Source organism: Pan troglodytes, chromosome 1 (assembly GCF_028858775.2).
Source record: "Pan troglodytes isolate AG18354 chromosome 1, NHGRI_mPanTro3-v2.0_pri, whole genome shotgun sequence".
Taxonomy (NCBI): Eukaryota; Metazoa; Chordata; class Mammalia; order Primates; family Hominidae; genus Pan; species Pan troglodytes.
In genome coordinates this window covers 71,711,091-71,737,079 of record NC_072398.2, presented here as the reverse complement: position 1 = coordinate 71,737,079, position 25,989 = coordinate 71,711,091, and the positions used below count along the sequence as shown (strand labels likewise).

Genomic DNA, 25,989 nt, shown 5'->3' with positions numbered 1-25,989 from the left:
CCCTCCACAGAGTTAATGGGGCAGACAGAACCCAGGAAGACTTTTGGCCATGGCGACAATTTCTGTCCTCCTTGGCCCCACCTTCTCTACTGGCAGAGAAGATTCCTCTCCAGCTCTGGTGTGGGCATCACCTTCCAGGCCTCCCTGCTGCCGAGGTGTACAGATGCCTCAGGCAAGGCAGCCTCAGAGAGGACCGCTCTGAGACACAAAAGAATCCCAGCACTTTTTTGCCTTAGGTGGGTAGCTAACCTCCTTCCCCATTACCTTCTTCCTCCCCTTCCCAACGAATAGATCCCAAAACTATTTAAGATTTAGCCTTTTTTCCTATGAAACTCAAGGTTGGACAATTCTCATTATTATTATGACTTTGGTTTCCCCAGTGCTTTCTGCTGGAAACAAACTGGAAACGGAATAACTGGTAATATTCCAGGATCTGGGATTGCTGTGGCTTGGGGTAGCTCCTACAGAGAGAAGCAAAAAATGCATACAGATCATTTTCCTTGAACACTTATTTTCCCATAGCAATTGCTGCTGGGAGAGCTCATAACCAGGATTCCCCGCTCTTCGCTTGCTACATGCTTGTGTATGCACGTGCACACACACACAGGTGAATCTTGCTGAAACAGAACCAAATTAGAGTGCCCAGATAGGTCTCATGCTTTGGGACAATTTAGGAGATAGATGCAGGCTGAGTTCTACCTGAGCAGAGGTTTGGACAGATGCCTTCAACCAATCAGAATGCAGGAAACCAAAGAACAAAAGGAAAGATGCTGTGTGAATGTTATTATATAAATTTTCTCTCCCAGCATAGCTCGGGGTGGTTAGATGCTGTTTCCATCCAATGGGAGCTCTGTAAGCTCTCCTACTAATGCTGGAAAAGCATTCACTTAACAGGCTTGTCCAAACAATTCCCTTGTAAATTCAGACATGATGAACTGCAGGGGGAAAGCAGAGCCTCAGGGCTGTCCGCCTCAATACCATCACTCCTGACAGGGCACAGAGCCACACGGTTCACCTCAAGAGTCCATTAAAAAGCCTGATGGAGAAACTGTGTTTATGGTCAGGTTACAGAACAGGCAGCAAGCAATTAATGCCTTCCCAGTTTCCGTGTCCTTCAATTTTCCATCCCTCCCAACAACCACACAGGACACGCACACAAACCCAACTCTATCCCTTGCCTTCTCTTAAATGCTCTTCCACAAGCTCCTTCCCTGACACCCACCCACTTCCCTGCTCATGCTCCTCTGTCTTTACAATGGGTATCTCAGAGTGCAACTTGCAGGAGAAACCAGCCTCACACACCTATTCAACACTCACACTCCCTCTCAGATCATGTCTATACCCACAGCCTCTTTCTTCTTTCCATCCACATTCTTTGTAAACACATTGATTTTCCATGTCATGTTCCCAGCCTTGAACCTGCTCCCATCTTCCTTCAGAAAAAGAAAAAAAGAAAAACATCTCTGCTTCTGTCCCTTCTCCAGACCCTAGCCTCCACCATTGCTCACATCTCCCTCCACTCTCAGTGGCCAAGTCAGCAGCCCCCATCCTTTCTGGCACTCAAAGAAAGCTTGTGCGTGAGGCACTCTTATAACTACTTTATTGTTCTGTCTCTCTGTCAATATATTCCTGTCCTTCCAACTGAACTAGATTCCCCTGAGTTAAAACCTGACTTTGGATTATGTAACAAGTTCCTTCGGGAATATATGAGGACTCAGGCAGTCACTTAGAAGTAAAGCTAACTGCCAAAATAAAAATATACATATATTTCAAAAAGTGGCTAGTTTACACAGGAATCTAATTAAGGAAAGATCTAGTTGGTGGAAAGCAGTGGAGATAAAGACAGTTCTAGGTTGGGTAATGTTAGTTTCTTGTCCAGCAGTCATTTTGCAAGTGCTAATGCGATAAAAAATGCCATTGGGGAAAACACGCATCTGCGAATACCTAGTGTGTGCTTCAGGTGGCATAGGGCTTTGTGAAATATGATAATGTTCACAGTAGCAATACAAAATATATTTCACAAATGTAATTAATTAGCCAGACTGTCAATACCATATGACATAAAACATTCACTATTATGATAAAATAGCATTGCATATCATACTGATTAATACAAATTTAATCATTCAAATATGGCTGTGTTGTGCTTATAGTTTCTTTGTAAAATACGGAAATCAGTGTAACACATTTTACAAATATTTCTATCTATAACTTTTTCTGTGATATTTCAAAAAGTGGGATGTAGTTCTCATGTGATGGTACAAATAAAAATCTTGTGTACATTGAGTTCAACTAGGGTAGGCTGGCTTACAAAAAGAGCAGCGAGAGATGTGTGTGGAGTTGTGCAGGTGGCTGAGGGGCAAAACAGAGCTGGAGAGAAAGTGGGAAAGGTCCTTCTGTACCTGCCTTTGCAGCTGTGGCCCTGGATTTATCAGAAAACAGACACAATAACTAATAATTGCTAAGTGCTTCTTGTTGGGGAGGTTCAGACTGCTAACCCAAATTTACAGGCCAGTGTTTAAAACACTATCTGGAGCAGGGGTCAGCAGATAGTAAATCTGCCAGGAAGGGGCAGACAGTAAATATTTTTGGCTTCGTGGGCCATATGGTCTCTGTTGCAATTGCTCAACTCGGCCGCAGCAACATGAAAGCAGCCATAGGCAATCACCAGTAGGTGTGGCTGTGTTCCAATAAAACTTTATTTATGGACGCTAACGTTTGAATTTCATATAATTTTCACATGCCACGACATATTCTTCTTTAGATTTTTTTTCAGCATTTTAAAAGCAAAAACCATTCTTAGCTCATCGACCATACAAACATAGGCAGTGGGCTGAATTTGACTCATCAGTTGTAGCTGGCTGACCCCTGATTCAGTGTTTTACTGAAGGCGTCTACTGACTGTATGAGTTCTTTCTTGACCTGCCTTTTCCTCCTTGCCCCCTTAACCTCCTTTCTCTCTTTCCTTTCTGCACCCCTCAGCTTCTACCTGTCACCACCTCCAATAGATTTCAAGGGCTTACCAATATACCAGATGCACTCTCTCTGTGATGAGAGTCCATGTTTTTTTGTGTGTGTTGTTTTTGTTGTTGTTTAGAGTGGGAATTTCTGTTATTTCCTCAAGAAAATGCCACTAAGAAAATGCCTTTCTGTACACCCTCATCAAAAAAGCTGCTTCTTGCCTCCAGAAGAATTCTTTGTTCTTATTTGGAAACAACAATCGCAACCAGCAAAGTGGGAAAGGAGAAAGAGCCTTCACATAACTGATGTTTTAGCTTGGTGATGTTTCTTTAAATTCTTCTACAATACAATCAGAGCCAACATTTTGAGGAGTTCGTGGAGAGAGAAAAGGTTAGTAATTTGAAGCCCTGAATAGGGTATCACAAAATATAGGGACTAACAACCACCTTTCGTCACATACCAATTCCCTACTAGGGACCCCCGGAATTTGCTTCAACATCCACTCTGCGCTTGGGAGTGGGAGATGTCTTAGTCAGTGTTGAGCTGCTACAACAGAATACCTGAGATTAGGTCATGTATAAAGAACAGAAATTATTGGCTCACAGTTTTGAACTCTGGGAACTCTAAGATCAAGGTGCTGGTACCTGGTGAGGGCCTTCTTGCTGCACCATGCCATGGCAGAAGGGCAAGAGTGCCAGAAAGGGAACCCACTCATAGAACCCCTGTGAGCCCTTTTCATAATGGCATTACTCTGTTCATTACCTAAACAGCTTCCATTAGTTCCCACCTCCCAACGCTGCCACATTGGGCATTAGGTTTCTGACACGTGAATGCTGGGGGACACATTCAAATCATAGCAGGAGGCAATAGACAGTCATTCAGAGGTTAGCTGTATCTCCATCTCCATGTTTCTTCCCCCACAAGCACAGAGACAAATTTGGAAGTAGACCTCTAAGTCTGTTAAATAAGAACATTGCATGGAATATAATTTTGCCTCAGGTCAGCCCTGACTTCTATAGGCTATCAACATTTATAAAAGCTAAATGATATGCAAGAGGCCACACAAGGTGTTATATTATCCCCAATTTACAGACAGGGACACTGAGGTTCAAAATCAGAAAGTAGCATACCCACAATTAGAATGTGAGAGCCAGCTGCAGCAGAAAATCAAAATGACTTCTCTGTATTCACCAGTATTTTGTCTCTATTACCACAGTCCTATGTGAGTATATGTGATTTTATTTGTCCTTGGTGGGTATTCTTAGGTTTCTATAGCCATAATATTTGCAAAAATGAAACTGCACTGGCTAATTTAATGTCATACTCTAAGCATCGCCTACATTGACCCCCAGATCCTAGGGGTGGGAGAAATTAGACTAGATCTAAAACAAGCAAAACTATGGAACTACAAATAAGGGCACGTTGTACGTGAAAAATGCAAAGTGTTACTTTCTGCTCTATGTTCATCTTCTCCCCGTGACCCATGATCCCTACTGAATGATCCCTGCCTGCAAAGAAACCAATCAGCAAGGGGAGGTTTATGAGAGCTGGTGAAATTTTGAACAGGTCCATGCATTTTAAATTTATCTGCATAGTCTAATATCACGGCAACACCACACTCTGTCTCCAACTAGTTATTTTTTTTTACCACGTCACCAGAACAACAGCAGTATAGCTATAGCAATGGGCAGCCTGAAAGGGCTAGACCAATCACCAAATATCTTTTTTCCTGGCAAGCGGACAAATAAGGCATTCTTCCGGGGCCTAGAATCCACATCAGTGTTAAATAAATTGGTCAGTTCTACTAGAACAGTCGGAAAACAACAATACCATGCTACTTTGCATTGTAATGGCAAAAGGGTCAGGATGGATTTGCTAAAAGTTCACGTTACATGGGCAAAAGGCAGGAGTCAAGATAGAAAATAAATTGATATGTGGAAAGGGATTATGATCAGCCAGTGTCTAGTTACTCTGAATCAAAACAACATGGTCATGCAAAGAGTAGCTGGGATTGCTGAGGACTCCATTTAGAGTATGTAATTATATTTCTCCAAAGTATGATTTACATATTAAGCAAACGTTTTAAATGTTCCATGAATCAGGCTATCAAAAGCCAACTGTTGACCTTGTGTGTTACCCTTTAGAAAGAGCCAGAACATATGGTTGGTCCAGAAATCTAGGATACTGGAAAAGAGGGATGGATATACTCATCATACTCATCAAGACAGACCTTGCAAGGTAACCTGAACAAAATTGTGCCTAACCAACTCTTTAAAGGAATAGCTCTAACATTTGAGTCCCAAAGTAAAATACTTCATAAGCTCCTCATGGTAACTATTTCAATTGATCCCAACTCTTCAGAGCCAGTAATAAAGAAAATGAGGCAGTCAGAGTCATCCAGCACCCTGACCCCAGGAGGAATGTATTATTGATTACTACAGATATGCCCACTTTTCTAAATTCATGTATTCTTTCATTTAGCAAACATTTTAACATCCACTCTGTGCTCTATAGTAGAGACTGGGAAACAAAAATAACAACAAAAAAAGACATGATTCCTGACAGACATAAAAGTAAACAATTATAGCACAATTAGATAACATCTATGAAATAAAAAGATGTATAACAGAAATAGTTACTATCTGTGGCAAGCAGACTAGGTGATTTAGGGCCAGATTATTGACATTATTTACATACAATAAAAAAGAAGTGAGAGCCAGGGACAAGTGTCTTAATATTCCTGAGAAGCTGAGGGAAGACTCTTCAGAGGAGATGACATTTAACTTTTCCAGAAAGGCGTGCGGGGCTGGGAGGATCTCATACAGAGGGGACCGCATATCCAAAGGCATGGAGACATGAAAAAATATGGGGCATACAAGCAAATACTAGTAAATAAGAGGCTTCTTGAGGAACTCAGCAAAGTGAGAAGCCTGATAAATAGCACCTCCCACTAAGGAGATGACAAGTGATTCTATAGCCCTCTGCCCTGATTGCTCTTCTCCAGTGGGAGGCACTGATGGCCCAGCCCACCTCCTGCAGATCTGTATGTAACCTCCCCACACCTCCCTTCCTTCTGTGCATGTTCTGCATCCTTCCCACACTGATGATCCATCCCGATAGGAGTGACAACCTGCACTCCAGCTTTCCAGCCAGTGACCAGACCCAGGCCAAGCAGCGCTGCCACGAGATCGGTCTCCACTTAGACCCTGGACCACAGCCAGCCAGGAGTAAACACCCTCCAAGGTCCAAAGGTCCAAGCATATTTCACTGCTGCTATGTCCACCTTACTCCTAGATACTTATGATTTCTGCTGACTAGAAACACAGCATTTTGAGATATGGTCTGTTGCAGTGGAAATAACACTGAATTAGAAGAAAGAAGACCTAGGGATCTCTGAGGGTCTACCCTTAGTCAGCCATGGTACTTCTTCCAGGTTTCTTAATCTCTCTGGACCTCAGTTTCCACGTCATTAGGATTAGAGTAGGTGACTTCCAAGGTCCTTTCCAGCTGTTTCTCTGAATTATTGCTACTCAGGGGATACGATGGGTAGAAGCTGCTACCATAATTACAATTCAGCCAGACTGTGTGTCATGGAAGATTATTCTAGAATATGAGCTGGCAAACTACAGTCCATGGTCTATATCTGGCCTGCAGGCCATTTCTATATAGCCCACAAGCTGAGAATGGTTTCTACATTTTTAAAAGGATTATAAATAAAACAAGAATATGTGGCAGAGACTATATGTGGCTCACAAAGTTGAGCATGTTTACTATCTGGCCCTTTACAGAAAAAATTTGCTAACCCCAGTTCTAGAACACTCAGAAACTGTTCAGATTGGAGGGCTTAGCTATTTGATACTCTGCAGCAAAACATTGTTTACTAACTCTGCATAGGCAGGTTAAAGAAGTTTTATACATTCTTCTCATTGAGGGGTGAGCCTGTGTCCCTTCCTCTTGGTTCTGGGTAGGTCCTGGGACTGCTTTGTCCTGTGGAATATTGGAAAGTGGTATTCATCCAGTTTTGAGGCCCAGGCCTTGAGAAATGGGCAGTTTCTCCACCCTGTTTCCTGGAATACTGTCTCTGGGAGCCTCGAGTTGCATCCCCAATATGGAGACAGACATGTAATGTGAAGCCTTCTTGGACCCTTCCAGACCAGCTTGTCTGCCAGCTGAATACTTCAAGGGGCCTCAATCAGCACCACATGGAACAGAAGAATTGTCCAGTTATCTTCTGCCCAAATTTCTGACCACAGAATCTTGAGATAAAACAAAATGGTGGTTGCTTTGAGCCTTTAAGGTTTGGGGTAGTTTGTTACACAGCATCAGATAACTGGGCAGGATCACAGTGTGAGGTGTATGTGAAATAGACACCAGGCACTCCTCTGTCTGTCGTGGGTGGAGCCCTAGATCTGAATTTTACTAAGTGCCTCTACATAATTCATAGTTTCAAACAAGACTGGGAATGCATCTTTATCCTGTCTTGGTTCTTGTAGCATGATTTTCCAGGACATGCGTGGGACTGTGGAAAGAGCACCTAAATTCTTCCATGGTACTTCCTAGGAAATCTAGGCACAATCGGGATCTGCTCATAGCCTACTCCCTAGTGCTATTCATCCCCCAAATATGAAGCTTCTTCTTCAAAAAGAACACTCCTAGAGTCACTGTAGGGGCCAAATTGATTGTGAGATATTTGAAGGCCAAGGTTCGGTGGTATTCGTCCTCATATCCCTAGCACCTAGCCAGTCACAAAGTAGTTGTTCACTACATGCTTATGATTGAAAGTAAATAATGATAATAGCCATAAATTTAATGATCCTTTACCTCACATTAGCATAGTAGTAAATGTTTTGTATGGATTTTCTCATTTACTCTTCACAACAATCCCAACAGGTAGATGCCATTAGTCTTATGTTAGAAATAGCAAAACTGAAGTTCAGGGGATGAATCTGCACAAGGTAGCTGGTAGAGCAGGTATTCTGTTTGACTTGAGTGCTTTTAACCACTCCACGGTACTCCCTCTCACAGGTGAGGTATCCATAGTCCCTGCCTTTGAGGGGCTCCAAATCTGGGGGAGCCAGAACACAACTGCACACATGAAAACATTTTGCAGAGCAGATTATGTAAGTGGTTCAGCTCTGTCAGCAGAGTTCTGCAGGGATCTTTGAGAGCTATATTAGTTTACTATTGCTGCATAGCAAGTAACTACAGACTCAATGGCTTAAAAGAAATCCATTTATTAGCTTACAGTTTTGTAAGTCCAAAGTCCAAGCACAGTCTGGGCGTGGTGGTTCATGCCTGTAATCCCAGCACTTTGGGAGGCCAAGATTGGCAGATCACAAGGTCAGGAATTCGAGACCGGCCTGACCAACATGGTGAAACCTCATCTCTACCAAAAATACAAAAATTAGCCAGGCATGGTGGCACATGCCTGTAATCCCAGCTACTCAAGAGGCTGAGGCAGGAAAATCACTTGAACCTGGGAGGTGGAGGTTGCAGTGAGCTGAGATCGTGCCCCTGCACTCCAGCCTGGGTGACAGAGCAAGACTCCATCTCAAAAAAAAAAAAAAAAAAAAAAAAGTCCAAGCACAGCAGGACTGGGTTCTTTGCTCAGGATCACCCAAGGCTAAAATCAAGGTATTGGTCAGGCTGCTTCCTCATCTGGAGCTCAAGGTCTTCTTCCTAGCTCATGTGATTGTAGCAGAATTCAGTTCTTTGTGGTTGGAGAGCCAAGGTCTCTGTTTCCTTGTCAGCTACAGCTGGGGGCTGCTATCAGCCCCTAGAAGTCACCCATATCTCTCATCCAATGGATCTTCCATCTCCAAAGCCAGCAATGGAGAATGTCTCTGGGGTCAAATCCCTCTCACACTTCAGGAAGAACCCAATCTCATTTAAGGGCTCACATGATTAGGTCAGGCTCAGCCAGGATATTCTCCTTAAAGTCAACTGATTTGGCAGGTGATTACATTTGCAAAATTCCTTCATGGCAGCACCTAGATTAGTATTTGCCTGGATAATTGGGAGAAGGTGTGTGTGCCCCAGGAGGTGGGAATCTTGCAGACCATCTTAGAATTCTGCCTACCATGAAAGCACAGAGCAAGGACTGACTGACAAATAGAAGCTGCTCCACAGGTTTGTTCTCTTGCAGAGACTTTATCTGCTTCTTTATTCCGAGGCCCCAGTGGAGAGGGATGCATTCTGGAACCTTAAGGCAGATGATTATACAATACGTCTTAATCTGAGAGTGGGGTTTGGAGAGGAGGGGTGCAAGGCCCATAAAACAATGACTCTGCATGTTAATGTGCTGTACAAAGGTAGAGAGGCTGCAAATTGTGGTACCCCATGCTGGTTCCCCAACTTTCTCCTCTTAATAAGGTCTCTGTGGAGAGGATTTGCCCCAGAGGGTGCGAGCTGGGCAGGGTCTGGGTTTGTCTTTCTCCACAGCCCTATGTTCTCAGCAGAATCTGCTGCTTTTGCAATCGGAGTTGATTACTGAATAATGAATTATCATTCTTTTTTCATTTTCTAGCCCTTTTCAGAAGTGTGCTGCTATTTTTCTACCTATTGAGTCTCAAAATGGAAAGCAAAGAAGATTTTTCTCTTAGAGGTGGGGAAAACACAATCTTAACAACCCCATTTTGGTCCTGCAGGTGAGAGTAATAATTGTTTTAATTAATTCAGTTTCTGATTTGGAATAATTTAATTTCTTCCTTGACTGGTCAATAACATGTCTAATGAAGCGAGTTTCTTTGGAAAATACCAGGCAGGGCCACTTGGTCAGATCAAAGAAGTTCTTGCCTTCCTGGAGGGCTGCTTCCTCCCTGCTGGGCAGGGTGAGGACATGAAGGGGGACCTGGAAATGGGTGTTCCACTCAAGGAGAATAGAGCCACACCTGTGTCAGAGAACAGAGGCTTGCTCCAAAGCCTTCATGGGGTTGCGCTGGAGAGCTGCCCCGCACATCACAAGTCGTGGGAGTTCTATAATGTGAGATTTGTTTTCCTGGGAAGGAGGCTGCATCCAGGCTGCCTCTCACATCCACTGTGAAAGAGGAGGTCAGTGCACTAAGGGCAGGTGGCCGCAGATGAGAAAGGACAATGTCACTGTGTTAGTCAGCTGTATTAGGCTCACTAACAAAGTAGGGAAACAACAGAAATTTATCTTCTCACCATTCTGAAGGCTGGAAGTCCAAGATCAAGGTGCCAGAAGGGTTGGTGTCTGGTAAGGTCTCTCTTTGGCTTGCAGAGGGCTGCCCTCTTCCCGCGTCCTCATAGGTCGGCCCTCTGTCTGTGTGTTGTTTATATCTTAAACTCCTCTTTTTATAAGGACCCCAGCCTTATTGGACTGGGGCTCTTCCATATGACTTCGTTTTGCCTTAATCACCTCTTTACAGACCGTGTCTCCAAATACAGTAACATTCTGTGGTAGAGGGTTAGGACTTCAGTGTGTGACTTTTTTTTTTTTTTTTTTTTTTTGAGGCAGGCAGGGGAAACACAATTCAGCCCCTAGCAGTCACCCCCACAGACACTGGAATGAGGAAACCTAGAGTTCTTGGACAGCAAAGTAAGCAGAAACAGCTCGGAGGTTACTTCCTTAAAACTGACCTGTGACCCAGCAACAGGCCTTAAGTTACCACATTCCAAAGTGCCTGGGGGGAGAAACGGCGCAGCTGGGACTCTGTGCTGTGGCAGCCTAAGCAAACCTCTTCATGGGCTAATGACAAGTAAGAAAGGAGAGTGGAGCCGCTGCTGCTGGGATTTTAGTGTGTTTGTGAAAGGGTGTGTCTGTGTGTGTGTATGTGTGTGAACAAGTAGGCATGCATGTAGGAGAGTGTGTGTAAGGAAGTGTGAGTGTGTTGTGTGTATAAGGGTGTGTGTGAAAGTCAGTGTGTATATGAGTGGTGTGTGAGTGTGTGTGTGGGTGTTGTGTGAATGAGTGTGTTGTGTGTGTGCTGTGAGTGAGTGTATTATGTGAGTGAATAAGTGTGTGCATTGTGTGTGCTATGTGAGTTTGTGTGAGTGTTGTGTGTGAATGTGTGTGAATTGTGTATGTGCTATGTGTGTGTTGTGTGAATGAATATGTGTGAGTGTTGTGTGTGTGTGTTTGAGTAAATGAGTGTATTGTGAGTGCTGTGTGAATGAGTTAGTGTGTGTATTGTGTGAGCATAGTGTGAGTGAATAAGTGTGTGTGCGTTGTGTGGGTGTGAGTGTTGTGTGTGTGACAGAGTGTGTGTGTGTGTGGTGCTAGGAGGAATCGTGACAGTGGCCAGGTTGCCTGAATTACCTTTCCACCTTTACCACAGATTAATGGGGAGGGCAGGAGGCAGGGCAAGGCATCTGCAATGAGGAGGACCCAGGTGTTCATGTGAGAGAGGAACACAGGAAAAAAAAAAAAAGCCTTCAGTCCCGTCGAGGGAAAGAAATGCACAGATCTAGATGCTAATATTCAGGTAGAAGCTGCAAGATTTTGATATTGCAGGCAGTTTGCAAAATCATTTATTTTAGATAAACATTTGCTCATTCTATTGCTCACAGACCATAAGTTCTTCTGAATCCCTCTCACTGGAGGGTCAATACCAGATTTTTCAAACATTAATGAGTACTATCTAGATCTCATGCTTCTCTCAAATTTATTCATCTCAAGTGTATCCCTCCATTCCCTTGTCCTGAAATTTTATAAAATTCCCCAGGAGAAGGAACAGCTCATTTACTCAGCACGTATTTCTTCACATCCCTCCTCTAGGTGGGCTTGGGTTTTCTCCTTGGCACTCATCACTGGGTAACACAGTATGTTTTTACTATTTATCTGGTTTACTCCCTGGCTCCCATACCACCGTGTATGCTCCATGAGGGCAGGTAATTGTCCCCCATGGTGTTTCACTGCTACATCTCTAGGGCCTTAAATACTGCCTGATACAGAATAGATGATTTAGAAATATTTGTTCAGTGAATGAGTGTATTTAATGAAAATCTAATATGCTGTAGACATTCTGCTAAGGGCTAGAGAGAAGAGAATAAATGAGATCTGGACCCTTTCTTCAATTCCCTTGTTGGTGGTAGGATCAGACCTGCATGCAAATGATGGGAGTACAGGTGATAAAGGGCCAGCAGAGGTCTATGAGGTCTTCGGAGAGTGATGTGGGAAGGGGAGGGGTGTGCTTTGCCTTGAGCCAAGGAGACAGCAACCTAGGGAAGATGTCACAGTAAGCCGGTACTTTCAGGACAAGTTGAACTTTCCTGGCACAAACAGAGCTTGCAGGTGCAGGAGTGAAGTAAGGGGAAGTCTGGGAAAGGGCACGGGGGTGTGAGGGCGCTGATGTGGAAACAGTATAGCATCATCAAGGAGCTGCACAATCTAGTGTGCAGGACGTTTTGTGTATAGATCAAAGGGGAGAAGAGAAGACACCAAAATATCAGGGCTGAATGTCAGCTAGGGATTGGGAATTTTGTTTCATAGGAGCCTTGGAAGATTTGTTTTTAATATTTCAAGCCTATTAGTAACATGATCAAATTGGCAGTTGTGGTAGAATAAAGGAGAAATGGGACAGGAAGAGACTAGAGGCTGAAATGAGTTAGGAAAGCCCTGCAATAGACCTGGAAGGGCAGGGGAGGAGGAGTGGGCATGGAGTCAACACTGAGAAAGCAGAAGCGACTGATCCAGTGATTAAAAAAGGCAAAGGAGAGAAGAAGCCAGTGGGGATTAGGAGGAATCTGCACCTCCAGCTTGAGCAACTGGGTTAACAGTGGCACCATCCATTCATACGCAGAATGGAGAAAAATGGGAGGTATAATAGGACGTAATTTGAAATGCGCACACACTGTTGAGGGAACCACGTGGTCTTTAAGAAGTATTTCCTGTCCTTGGAGTCTGCAGAAGCCTTGGGATTGTCATCATCTCCAAAATGAACCAGGAATAATATCATTTTTTGCCTCAATCATCCTTTCCTGCCTCTCAGTCCACCTTCCTCTGTACGTACCATACTGTTCCTTCTGCTCTGCCTTTTCGAGCTGTGCTTGTTTCCCTGCTGATCATGTGTACCCTTACTATAAAGCTAGCATTATCTCCACATTTTGTTGCCTCAAAACTGAACACAAGCATAGCCAAGGCACCAAGGAGACACCACTAGCTCTTTGTTGACTTGAACTACGCAGAGCTAAAGATTCAAAGGAGAGAAAGCCTTTCTGTAGTTTTTGTATATATTTAAAACTTTCTTAGCTTAGTAGCTGTTGGGAAGTTTAGAAACACACACACACACACACACACACACACACACACACACACACACACACAGAAATAAAAATAAAAGCAGGGCGGCTCCTGCTTGGGAGAGACCTTGCCCTTCTCTTTTCTTTGTATATTTAGCTAATTGTCATTATTAGAACCCCACCTTCCAGGCAAGCTGGTAGCAGCACCCAGAGGTTTAAAAATTGTTGGGAAGGTGGGGAGACGAGATGGCATCACTCTTCTGTGTCAGACAGGGACTCTGGGTAAGCACAAGTAACAATGAGACCTTGAGATCAGGGCAGCTTCTGTGAAGAGTGGGCAGGCAAGCTCAGCCCTGGCAACACCTGGGCACATGACTCTTTCCTAAGTCATAGGAGGCTCCCACTGAGAGAGAGAGACTGTCTTCTCAGATGGTCCATTACTGCAGGATTACAATCGTAAGAATTAGCTTAGATCCCTTATGAGAGGGACCAGATTGAAGACAATATGCTGCTTAGTTTCCCTAGTTCTCTTCCGTTGCAAACAAGGCTCTAAAAATGCTCTGCAGAACTAAGTCATGAATCATGCAGGAGAGAGCAGGAAAGTCTAGGATGAAGGAGGAACTGCTACCAAAAAAATGAAAACAAACCGCAGGATGGGGACTCAATGGCAGGAACTGAAGGGTAAAAGATCCTGTAGCAGGAGTCCCACGGATGTGTACAGAGAGATGAAGGAAAGAAGTCTGAGAATGGAGAAAATTGGGGAAAGGAGCAATAAGAGTTGCCAGAACATTGTCCTATGAATTGTGAAGTAGTCCTAAGACAGGTAGATTCACACAGCTGGTGGATTCACATACCTGGGTGGGCACACGGAGAGTTATTTGCAGACATAGATCAAGCTAGTCTCTAGCACCACCCCGCCCCCCCGACCTTCCCTTCTGGCACTGAGGTCATTGGCATCCCAGAGAGGACCAGTGGTCTCAGTCTTCTGACTTGGGGTCACAAAGGCAAAACTCTAGAGGCCTCATGCAGGTTATGTAAGTTGAGTGAACCCAACTAGGTATAGGAAAAATCATCCACCTGCATCTCACTATTGATAGAAACCTGGATACAGAAAAATATGTCTTGACCATCAGGGAATCTGCAGTGTGAGGGGATGACAAAAGGCACTGGCCGTCAACCACAATGTCAGAAGACAATGGGGTGTGGTGGGCTAGGTAGTACACAAGGGGGTCTGTGCCAAGCTGAATGGTAGGGTCACCCTCCTAGAACGCATCATCAGCATTGGAGACTGCGTGTCCAGTGCCTGTTACATATGATTTTTGAGAGAAGCTATACTAATTTTTATATGATGGCTGCCAACTTAAAAATATTCAGATTTTTAGATGATACAATTGATATACACAGGCACGTTGCATTCAGCCTGCAAGCAGTCAATTTAAAATCCCTGCTCCACTCCAATCTTTCTCATTTTGTATATGGGGAAACAGGCCCATAGAGATGTCTTGCCCTCTGTTGCACTGTGAATTGGGGCAAAGACCACACCTAGAGCCTAGGTCTCCCCAAACCCAGGCCTCCTGCATCTCCTATTGTTTCAGCTTGTTTCTCTGGTTTCCTCAGCCTTCCCCACTCTCAGAATCTGTTTTGGCCTCGTATGCTGCCCCCTGGTTGTCAATAACATCACTGCATTATCCCACTCAGCATCCTGTGTACCACACATGTACACCTGCCCCCAAAAAATCAACAAAAAACTTAATCCTTCAGGACCTGTAGTGAGTTGAGTTGTTCACATTCCCACAAACATGTTCACATCCTAATCCCAGAACCTGTGAATGCTAGTTTATTTGGAAAAAGAGTCTTTGCCGAGGTAATTAAGTTAAAGATGTCGAGATGAGGACATCATTCTGAGTTAAATGAGCAGGTCCTAAGTGAGTGGTGTCCTTATAAGAGGAAGAGCACAGACAGAAGAGGAGGAGGTAACGTGCCCCTGGACGCAGAGATTGCAGTGATGTGGGCATAAGTCAAGCAAGTCAGCAGCCACCAGAAGGTGGAAGAGGAAAATAATAGATTTCCCCTCAGGGCCTCCAGAGGAGGCACAATCCTGCCAACAGGTTGATTTCAGACTTCTGGCCCCCAAAACTGTGCAAGAGCTAACTGTTTTTTTAAGCCACCTGGTTTATTATAATTTGTTACAGAAGCCACAGGAAACTAATACAGAACCCTTTCTTCTGCTAAGGGATAGGAATTTCCTGCGAGAGTAATAACAGTAATAACTATCATTTTGGGGGCATTTCATCTGTACCAGGTCCATATGTTTCCTACAGTCCTCATACCATTTTAAAAAATAGATGTTATCTCCTTCCTTACCCCTCTGCCCACCTATTACAGAAACAGGGAAACACACCTAGAAGCCACATAGCTCCTAAGCAGTAGAGTCACGATTTGAACCCCAAGTTCTTTATTCTCACTACATTACCCATAGGGAACTCCCTCAAGTAAGCTTATATAACAGTGAACTTGCAAGGCTCCAAAGAGTGGCTCTTATGATGGAAGTTTCCGTTCTAATAGGTCACTGTAGACATTTTTGTTTGACGATTACTACACTTCTAAGATTAAATATGTTAAGCTAAATTATGCCAATTAATATTAACAGAAAGAATCATGCTTGGTGCACAGCTCTGTGTCCTGGGCTCATGGTTGAGGCAGAGCTGTGCTAATGCACATGACTTTCAGTTGCAGGCATTGTTGGGCTGTGTCCTAAGGTGAATCAACATGAAGAAAAGCCCTGGCTGCTCGTGCACTGATAACTTCATCTTTTCAGACATCTGGGAACTACCGCCACAATGTCTGGGAAAAAAAATGACTTCACACTAATGCAGCAGAGGCAAACCATGGTTTGGCCAAAAATGGAACAGAATTTACAAGGGAAAAGGGAAGTTCCTGGAGTAATATGGTGAGTAGATTCTGATCCAGAAAAATAAGACTTAAGTATGGATTTTAAATGTTAAGCTTGAGTAGTTAGAGAATTAAAGTTAATCCCTTTAAGCCTCAATTTGCAAATCTGTAAAATGTAAAAATAGAAATAATATGTACATATTATATGGAACAGTTTCTGGCACATATTTGGTTCTCAGTGAATAGTGCTTATTAAATTATTGATGCTGTTGCTATTAATTGTGCTGAGCTCACTCTCTGCTTTATTATACAAAATTTTGACTAAAATATTCTGTAAGAGAATATCACAAAACCATCCCATCACTAGCTTATTTTTTTCTTTTTATAGTTATATTAAGAATTGCAATCCCACACCAGAAATAAGCACCCTTTCAAATTATCCTTTAAAATAACTTGTTGCAAGCATACATAAATTCACTTCACGTATAATATTTTTTCAATTGACTTAGAGTCTGTGAAATCAGACTTGTTAGAGGAAAAAAAAATCTATAAAGGCTGCATTCATTCATCCACCAGATATTTATGGAGGAACATCTCCAGAATCAATGCAAAGTGCATAATTGCCCTAAGAGCTATGGGTAAAATGCCATGGGATTATAAACGGAAAAACACAGAGAAGTTGGTTAATTAAAAAATTAAGTGTAAATTCAGAAGAGAGAGAATTACCTTTCAGTAATACATGAGGTTGGGGAGGGAACAAGAGAAATGACAAAAAAGCACAACACAAGGGGAGGCTGTGTGAAGGCGGCTGACTTCTGGTTGGATCCTAAAGGAGAGGTCATGTTTCATTGTGCAGAAAAAGGGCTTTCTAATCAAAAAAGAGACAGAAAAATTCTAGATGTCTAGGGAAAGCAGCAAATGAGTCTGCTTAATGGGGTAAAGGGTAAATAAAAGTGGATATTTGATTTGATATTGGAAAGGTAAGTAGGAGAGGCTTCAAATATAACCTGAGCATTGTGATCCTTAGTTGCTAGATTATGTGTGTCCTTAACAACCTTAGTCAATGACAGATATGATCAGAAATGGGTATTTTGCAATGTAAGTGTGTAGTCTATGTTGGTGGGAATGAAGGCAGAGAGGATGGTTAGGAGACCATTTTAATAACCTAGATGAGAAGAGAATGAATGTTTAGTTGGGTGGATAAGAAGGGAGTGAAAGAAAACAGAGAGTTAGCTGAGAGACCACCAAATGATTAGATGTGCCAGGCTGAGGGGGAAAAAGTCAAGGATGACTCAAAAGTTTTAAATCTAAATGTCTAGGAAAATCTTCTGATAGTAACCTGAATAAAGAACATTGAACAGTGGCAAACTTTTCTGGAAAAACTGATATGCTTAGTTTGGTATGCATGAAGATGCCCATCATGGAAATGAAAAAAATGAATTTAGAGAAAGTTTGGCCCTGAAGATTGAGAAGGATAAAGCTCTACATAAGATAATAGTAAATAGCCTTGAGTGAGCTTAAGATTACTAAGGAAGAACATAAGGAAAAAGAAAAGAAGGAGACATAGACAGACTCTTGAGGGCAACATCTAATTTCATGTGGGTAGAAGTAAAATATCATGCTGAGAAAGGGCAATCTGGGAGTCAGGAAGAAAATAAAATTATTCCAAGGGCTCTGTATTAGTCAAGGTTCTCCAGTGAAACTAAATCAATAGAAAGAAAAGGAAAGAAAGAGAGAGAGAGAAAGAAAGAGAGTGGGGGAGGGAGGGAGAGAAAGATAAACGAGGAAGGTGGGAAGGAGGGAAGAGAGAAAGGGGGAAAAGGAGGAAGGAAGGAAGAAAGGAAGGAAGGGAAGAAAAGATGAGAAAGGAAAAAAGAAGGAAGGGAAGAAGGAGGGAAGGGAAGGAGGAAAGGAAAGATAAGAAAGGAGGAAAGGAAGGGGAGAAACAAGGAAGGAAGTTAGTTAGTTAGTTATTAGGGGAAATAACGTACAAGATTATGGAGGCTGAGAAGTCTCACACAGACCGTCTGCAAGCTGGAGACCCAGGGAAGCCAGTAGGATGGCTCAGTCCAAGTCCAAAGGCCTGAGAACCAGATGAGAAGACAGTGTAACTCTCAGTCCAAAGCTGAATGCATGAGAACTGGGGGCACCGCTCATATAAATTGCAGAATCCAAAGGCCATAGAACCTGGAGTTCTGATGTCCAAAGATAGGAGAAGAAGGGTGTCTTAGTTCCAGAAGAGAAAGAGATAATTCATCTCTCCTCTGCCTTTCTGTTCTATCTGGGCCCTCAGCTAATTGGACGGTGCCTGCCAGGTTGGGTAAGGGTGGATCTTTCTTACTCAGTTCATTGACTCAAATGCCAGTCTCCTCCAGAAACACCCTCACAGACAAACTCGGAAATAATGCTTTAACAGCATTTATGATGTTTTCAGAAACAAGATATGACTTGCCGTTCAGTTAGTTGTTCCTAGATAGCAACTTCCAGCCTATAGCAAATCCATATACTTAGTATTGTTGTCTTCATAAAATACAGTAACAGGGTAACAGTAATATGGCTGCTGGAAGACGCAATGCCTAGATGAAGTGTTCAGAAGATTTTATGGAGTGAAGCAATCAGAAGAAGAGAAGTAGCGCCTTTGCCCTTAAAAAATTTCAATGGAGTTTTTATATTAATTTCATATTTAAAATTTATTAAAAACAGAACTATGTGCACAGAATATAATCTCACTTATGAAAATGACAACCTAAAATCCTGTTTAAGAACCAATTTTCAATATATGGAAGTTGTTCGTGAGCATCTGAGTCATATTAGGATATTCTTGTTACAATTACTACAGTTTGTAGAGAAAATTAACTTTCTGAAGTATTCCATAGGTACAAAAATGATAGGCTTTTTTAAAGTGAGCATTCAATTTTCTAAAATATATTGTTGGGTTTTCCTCATACTGTATTGTATATTTAAATATAATATGCATTATGTATACAATGTATATAAATTTAAACTATATACATTTGATTAAAAACATAGTATAATAATTGTATATTACATATCTGACATATCAATTTCCTTACATATGCATCTTTCTCTCTGGGTATTTAAAACAAAAACATTCAATAGTGTTTTATTAACATATCTCTAGTAAGAAAGAGGCAGAGGCAACTGCCTTCCCTGACAATCAACTGCTCTCACATTATTTTCAAATTTTCATCATGAAATTGCATTTAGGAAAAGAAGAAGCCATTGGGGTAGGTGGGTGAATATTAAAAGAAACTAAGTGAAGAGGCAAAAATAAAGTCAGAACCCAATTATCAATTTGAGGAGCAAATATAAGGCCAGCTTCAATTTTTTTTAAATAATCAGGCAGTATCTCAACCTCATGCATTGTTCTGGATGTAAAGATGTGGCTTGGAATATCTCCCTTTCCTAATACCGCACCAAAGAACCAATAATATATGTCAGCTTCCTCAAACCACAGTGGGGTTGGCAAAGGGGCAGCAATCCTGCAGAAGGGAGAGTCAGGTTGGCAGTCAGTAATTGTGCCATCTGCACTTGAATGGTCCTCTCTGCTGACTTCCATTTTGTAAAACTATTAACGGTCAACAGACTATGTATAAAGTACTTACTGTGCATTTAAAACTTTTTAAACTACTAAGAGCCACTTACACATTTGGGAAGAATTCCATCTGCAGAGACCAAACAATTACATTAGTTGGGTGAACATGCATTTTAAGGATTACATGTTAATGAAACCAGGTAAAATTTGGTCATTTGAGCAGCTGACCAGGCTTGTGAATGCTGGGACTCTGTACAAAAGGAAGTTCCTATTTGGGTCATTGATTTGCATAATTGAAGTAATTACCTTGGTGCTCTGCCTCACTCTGTCTATAAAACTCACCAGACCAGGGAGCAGTGTCTGTTTGTCAATCAGAATGATTTACCTTCGCCCTTCCTGTGCCCCAGTAGCATTCCCTGGTTATCTGGCTACCTGCATGGTGGTAAGGGTGTGCCCGGTATGTTTGATCATTGAGGACTTTTCTCTTAGGTTCAGTTGAGGGAAAGACAGCATCAGAGTCATTATTTTTCACAGTCCGGATTTCTTGAATTTAGCTCAGATAAAGAGTATGGTGAGACGGCCAAAAAGGTGGATGAGGCAGAAGTTAGAACAGGTTTCTGATCTCAGCCTTGTGGCTAACTCGTTATATAACTCTGATGGATCATGTCATCTCCCCAGCCCTCAGAACACCCCCAGTTAGAATGACAAAGGAACCAGGGTCATTCTAGAGAAAGGGGTCTGAGTCAGGTTAGGCAAAATCACTTCCTCACTGTCACCTATGTACACTGTGAGCTCACTAGTCCCAAACACTCAGATAATTACTTTGATGTTCCATGTCATTTGTCCCCTAGACCTTTCCCTTCTGAGTGGGAAGAAATATAAAATCATGAGTGCCACGTAAAAATCAAACAAAAGCTTTCCTACAGCTGTGTGGCCCTTGGTCACTGGATTGGGGAACTAAAGTAGAGAAGAGCTTTTGTACAGGTTACTTAGGGCAGCCAGACTTTAAACCAGACTTTGCAACACTAAATAAATAGGAGACACCAAGAAATTTCAAGGAAGAGTAGAAAACTGAGGAGGAAAAATAGATTTGGTCCAGAGTTCTTAATCTGCTACAGTTTCAAACTTTATTTTTTTAAGTCTCAAGACAAAGAAAGTGATACATAGCAACTATCAAAAAAAAAAAAACAACCTCAATTTTCTTTTCTATTTCTTCTTTCTGAGCAGAGGTGGAGGTTCAAATGGCTAATTTTAGACTAGGCTGATGAGAAAAATAATATAAGTTAGCTCAATTAACTAGATGTTATCACATAGTGCAAATGTGACCATGGACACAGTGGAGGAAGAGTGATCACCATGGAGATGTTAGCGCCCTCAGGTTCAGAAATTTGTTGTAAAATTGTTAGAATAATCATGTACAATGCATATAAAGATTTAAGGAGAGATCAAGTCAGTGGACACAAGGGCTAAGCATACTGATGTGTTGTCAGAGCAATGACATGTATGTTGTCAAAAACATGTATGTTCAAGCAATGATTATGGCCTTTATACCCTAGCACATTATTTCCAAAGAAGAATAAATCACACAGGTTCCCAGAAAGGAGACAGGCTTGGGCTTACACATTTTTCTCTGATAATTACCATGTTACTTAACTTTTAGGCTTCAATTTCTTTATCTCTATAAAATGGGAATTAATGGTAATGTCTACCTCGTAAGTTGTGAGGATTTAATGAAATAATGCAAGGAGAGCACTTAGCTTTAGTAAACTTTAGTAAGAGCTCAATTACTCATAGCTTTCATTATTGTTACCATTCTGTTTTCATGGAAATACATATTAAGAAATCTGCTCAAGCTATGGGCAGTGCGATTGGTTTAGGCAAACTTGTACTTCTTAACTCAGAGTCATGAACAGGTAAGTGGAATATAGATGTTGGTAAATGTTGTTCTGTGGGTTGGTAATAGCTTTAGTAGATGAATCCAGAGCTCTCTTGTCCTAAAGCACAATAATTTAGTGTGTTTGCACAGCCTACAACACATTTTGGCAAATTAGCATCCATTTTGGCCTATTACACTGATGAATGCTCTAATGAAAGTGTGATGGTTGTCAGTCCTACATCTTGGGTGAGTCTCTTTTGAGACAGACAGCTTTGTTTAGTGTACAGCCAGAATTAGTTGTCCCCAACATCTTACATAGGAATGCAAATGCTTGCCAAGGAGAAAAGAACAGGATAAATACCTCAACACAATCTATTGGAACTCCTAGAAAGGCAATTCAGTGTCCAAACAGTATACATGCAGTTCTGAAAAGAAAAAAAAGGAGGTTCCTCTCCTGTTTTCCTTCTAGTAAGATGGAAAGAATAGGGAATTCTCTTTTCAGGGACAGTGTTATGACACCAAAATGTTGTTCAGCCAACACTGTGAACAGAGGTCTCAGAGGGGAGACCATAATACTCAAGTATTTCACAAGGAGAAGGCTTACGATAAGTTAAAGAACATTTTGCAGATTATAAATGCATTTAGATTATTATTACTTATTTCACAGATCAAAATTCATTAAAGTTAAATGAGTAGTTAATGGGCTACTTTGTGGTTTATTCTTGTATCATTAAATTTGAGTGGGTACATGCATTCCCTTAAGTAAGCTGGAAGGCAAGATGGTTTCAGTTGTTTTCATATTTATTGTTATTGTTGTTTCATTAGTAGCTCATAAATTATTCCTAATGAATTATCAGAAGCACTAATTATATCTGCATTCCTATTTTCCACTAACTAGCACAAGTGTGGAAGATTTCACATTTTCTGGAAAGCTTGTTTTGTTTTTGTGTTTTTAAATAATTTCTCTGTCCTAACTTTACCTCTGCTATCTCCAGTGTAGGTCAGATGAGGATGGAACTGGTGAATGAGCAGAAGAGAAGGTTGGAAGAGTGCAGTGGTGATGACAGCCCTCCGCTGCTCCTTCCCCAGAGGAAGGAGCTCCAGTAAGTAAATCAAATCAACACCATACCTCCTATTCCTTTGTCCTTTCATATACAGCTGCTTAAATTAGCTTTAAGTTCCCTGAAGGTAGGAATAGGTTTATTTTCAAACTGTATTCCGGATCTAGCACCTTGCTTAATCAATGTTAAATAGTAACAGTGAATTTTAATTGGCTTACTTTCAGAGCATCAGATTAAATTATTCTGCTAATTAATTGGTTGATCTCATATTTCACTTATATTGTCAGGTTATTATTTTTCCCTTTAGGGCTCAAGATGCCACTGACAGTTCAAATACTTCTTCATTAATTACCACATCTTGGATTTCACATAATTTTATTATAATTATTTTGATACCATATTTATTGAGCACCAGCATGTATTCAGAGCAGTTAAGAACAGAGGATTGGTTGCAGTTCCTTTCACTATATGCACATCAGTTCATTGCTTAAAATCCAATAGAAGGTGTACTTGGCTTGGCAGAGCAGAGACTTCAATTAGGTTTAATTGGTCAGACATTAAACTAGTTTCATATAAGTGATCAATAGACATTTTATAACATTGGATCAAGTTTCTTTTTCACCAGCCAAATGTTTCCTGTTAATTGACTCATCTTGTCTTCCCTAGATAGCTGTGATATATAACTAAACCAATCCCTACATTTTAAGAGGAAACTAGGCAAACTGGTAGTTTTCAAGAGAAAAGGAAACAAAAGAGAAAAGGATTTGAAAATCTCCACAGGTCAAATGGTTAAAGCAACTGTTAGTGTTTCGCATGGAAAACAAAAAATGTAGTAAGGCATAGAAGCTCCATGCAACATTTAAAGAGCTTACATAGATAGGAAATTGGTTAATTTCATGTAAGTAGAAAGAAAATTTTGCACAATATATGAAAAAACTAAATAAACTCTTAATATATACATTGGGGACCTTATAATACAGATAGTTCTTGTCATTAAAAGAGGCATTAAAAATGCTACATTTTAAAAATTTTAACAAATAATTATGAATGCCCTACTCTGCAAGACATTTTTTTAATAAGTAGAAATAAATCAGACAAAGCAATGGCTGCCAAGGAGCTTAGTTTTTAGTGTGTGTTTTCGTGTGTGTGTGTGTGTGTGTGTGTGTGTGTGTGTGTGTGTGTGGTGGTTGGGGGCAGTCACAGAAATAATCAGTCATGCAATTATGCCCCAGGTAGTAATGAGTGCTGTGCCGGGATGGCAGGCAAGCGAGGTCAGAGAGGTGGGTGAAGACCTAAGCAGGTCAGGGGCTTATGGGGAGGCTGGAAAGTTAAAATTGTAATCTAAGTGCAGCCGAGAACCTTCAGAGGGTTTTAAGAAGAGAAGACATTATCTGATTTGCATTTTTAAAAGATCACTCTGTCATCTGTGTAGAGAATGGATTTTGAAGGAGGAAAAGAATGGAAGCAGAGAGACCAGCTAGGAGACTATTAGACTGAGACAGATAACAGATGTGGGCAGATAGATTTGGGGAATGTTCTTTAAGTAGAGTCGCTGCTAGATAAGAAGTGAGAGATGAAGGAATAGGTGGAAGGTGGTAAGCACCTCAAGGGATGCTTGAAACAAATTTTTGCTTTAAATACGAGGTTGGAGATAATGGTATCTGAAGACTCTCCTCTGAAGTTGTGTAATTTTATGGTAAACTTTGGGGGTGGCAACTCTATATCCTACAACAAATTTCTGCTAACACCGGAAGCACATATGTGAGCATCAACATTGATTATGGGACTGGAAGAGATTACAGCATCTATAAAGGCAGAGATGTTCTATTGTTTTCTTCACTACTATTCCCCTAGTGCCTCGTACACTAGACAAATACTCAGAATCCAATAATTATGTGATAAATGCATAAATAAAAGGATGAAAAAGCTGTAAATGTACATTTTTTATACCTGTAGTTGACATTCAAACTAAATTATCCCCACTCAACCCACCTTGCTCTTGTTGTAATGTAAGAGTTGTACTTGGTGACAACACAAAGAATTAACAGTAACTTACATATGCAGGTTTCAAAGCTTAGCAGTTGAAATGGATCAGAATGCTCTTCTTTCTCCAAATTACAAGTCTAGAAGTTGTCTTTTTTGATGCAACTATGCCAAGTCTTCCAAATTAAGAAAAATAAAAATAAGGATATATACTAAGCTAATGTTAAGTAAAACCATTTGAATATACTTGTGCTTTAAGGATGCATATGATATGTGGACACTAAGGAAGGTTTTTGCCAAATTGTACTGTTAATCATAGAGCCTTGCTCTGAGTAGGCCCTTAGTAAATGTCAGTGGATCCATAACACCTAAGTTCATTGAGGATGAGGAAAACATATGAAATGTGGTTATCCAGTCTACCCTGAAGAGATTTTCAGCACTTTCTCTGGAGTCCCCTGTTCTTATGATTCTTGTAGGAATTGGTCTGTCATGTCAAGGTCTTTATTTACCTGCCTTTAAGTTCTTCCAGATAAAGTAATTCCTGGTTTTAATAGCTTTTGTGAAATGCATAACTACTCCATAGCCCCCAAAGACCCAACAGGGGCCTTTCTAGAGGTTTTCTGTTCTTCCTCTTTCCTCTTCCTTCACTCACCAGATGGCCCTTCGTTTCGCCTAATCCACAGAGTTTATTCACCCCTCTTTTATCATGAGGCAGAGGGAAAACAATGACAAACACACAGTAAACTTCGTTATCAACAAACAGAAGTTGTTACCAAGGCAACAGAACAAGAGCATCCCTGCATCCAGCCATCACAGTGTGAAGTGAGTTTCAGATGAGGAGATGCCTTGAGGGGCAAGGAGACCCTTCAGGAAAAAGCTGACCTGATAAAGGAATCAAGGAATTGCCATCCCAACTGATGTCTTTTTTCCCTTTCTCAATAAAGAGAAGAGCTTGCAAGAGCCTTGAAAGACAGACAGGCTGTGTAAACTACTTGGGGTTTCAGAGTCCTGTTCAATTAATCTGACTACAGATAGATCAGAATGGTTCTACTTCTGGGTATAAGCAGAGGTGAGACTTTGGGGTGAACAGATACAAGGAAAGGGGACAGGGCATTAAACACCTCTGAACTGCTGTGTACACTATAAATAGAAATGAGATCCTGTATTTATACAATGCCTTTTGTCCGGAAACCTGCACTCACAGCACAGACAACACCTCCCTAGGCTTCCAAACACCCCTGTGAGTTGAGGATCAAGGACAGGGATTATTTTACAGATGGGAAAACTGGCACTTAGAAGCAGTATATGTGCCAAGGCCCTTCAGAAGGCAGCAGAACAGCCAGAAACAGGATGCAGGTAAAAATACCAACAATAAATTCTTTTTATTGGTTCTTAACATCTTCCCTGCTGGATCAAGATCTTTTTCACAAAATGACATTAAAGAGTCAAAGTCTTCCTTT

At 41.4% G+C, this 25,989-nt stretch overlaps 1 long non-coding RNA gene across 1 annotated transcript; it reads left to right on the top strand.

Annotated features, from left to right (window-relative positions):
* The first annotated feature begins 10,614 nt into the window (after positions 1-10,614).
* Positions 10,615-25,502, top strand: LOC104003851 (uncharacterized). The gene is made up of 4 exons (XR_676629.2): positions 10,615-10,679; positions 15,892-16,111; positions 22,486-22,588; positions 25,213-25,502. It is a non-coding gene; the product is annotated as an uncharacterized LOC104003851 (long non-coding RNA).
* Positions 25,503-25,989: the final 487 nt, after the last annotated feature.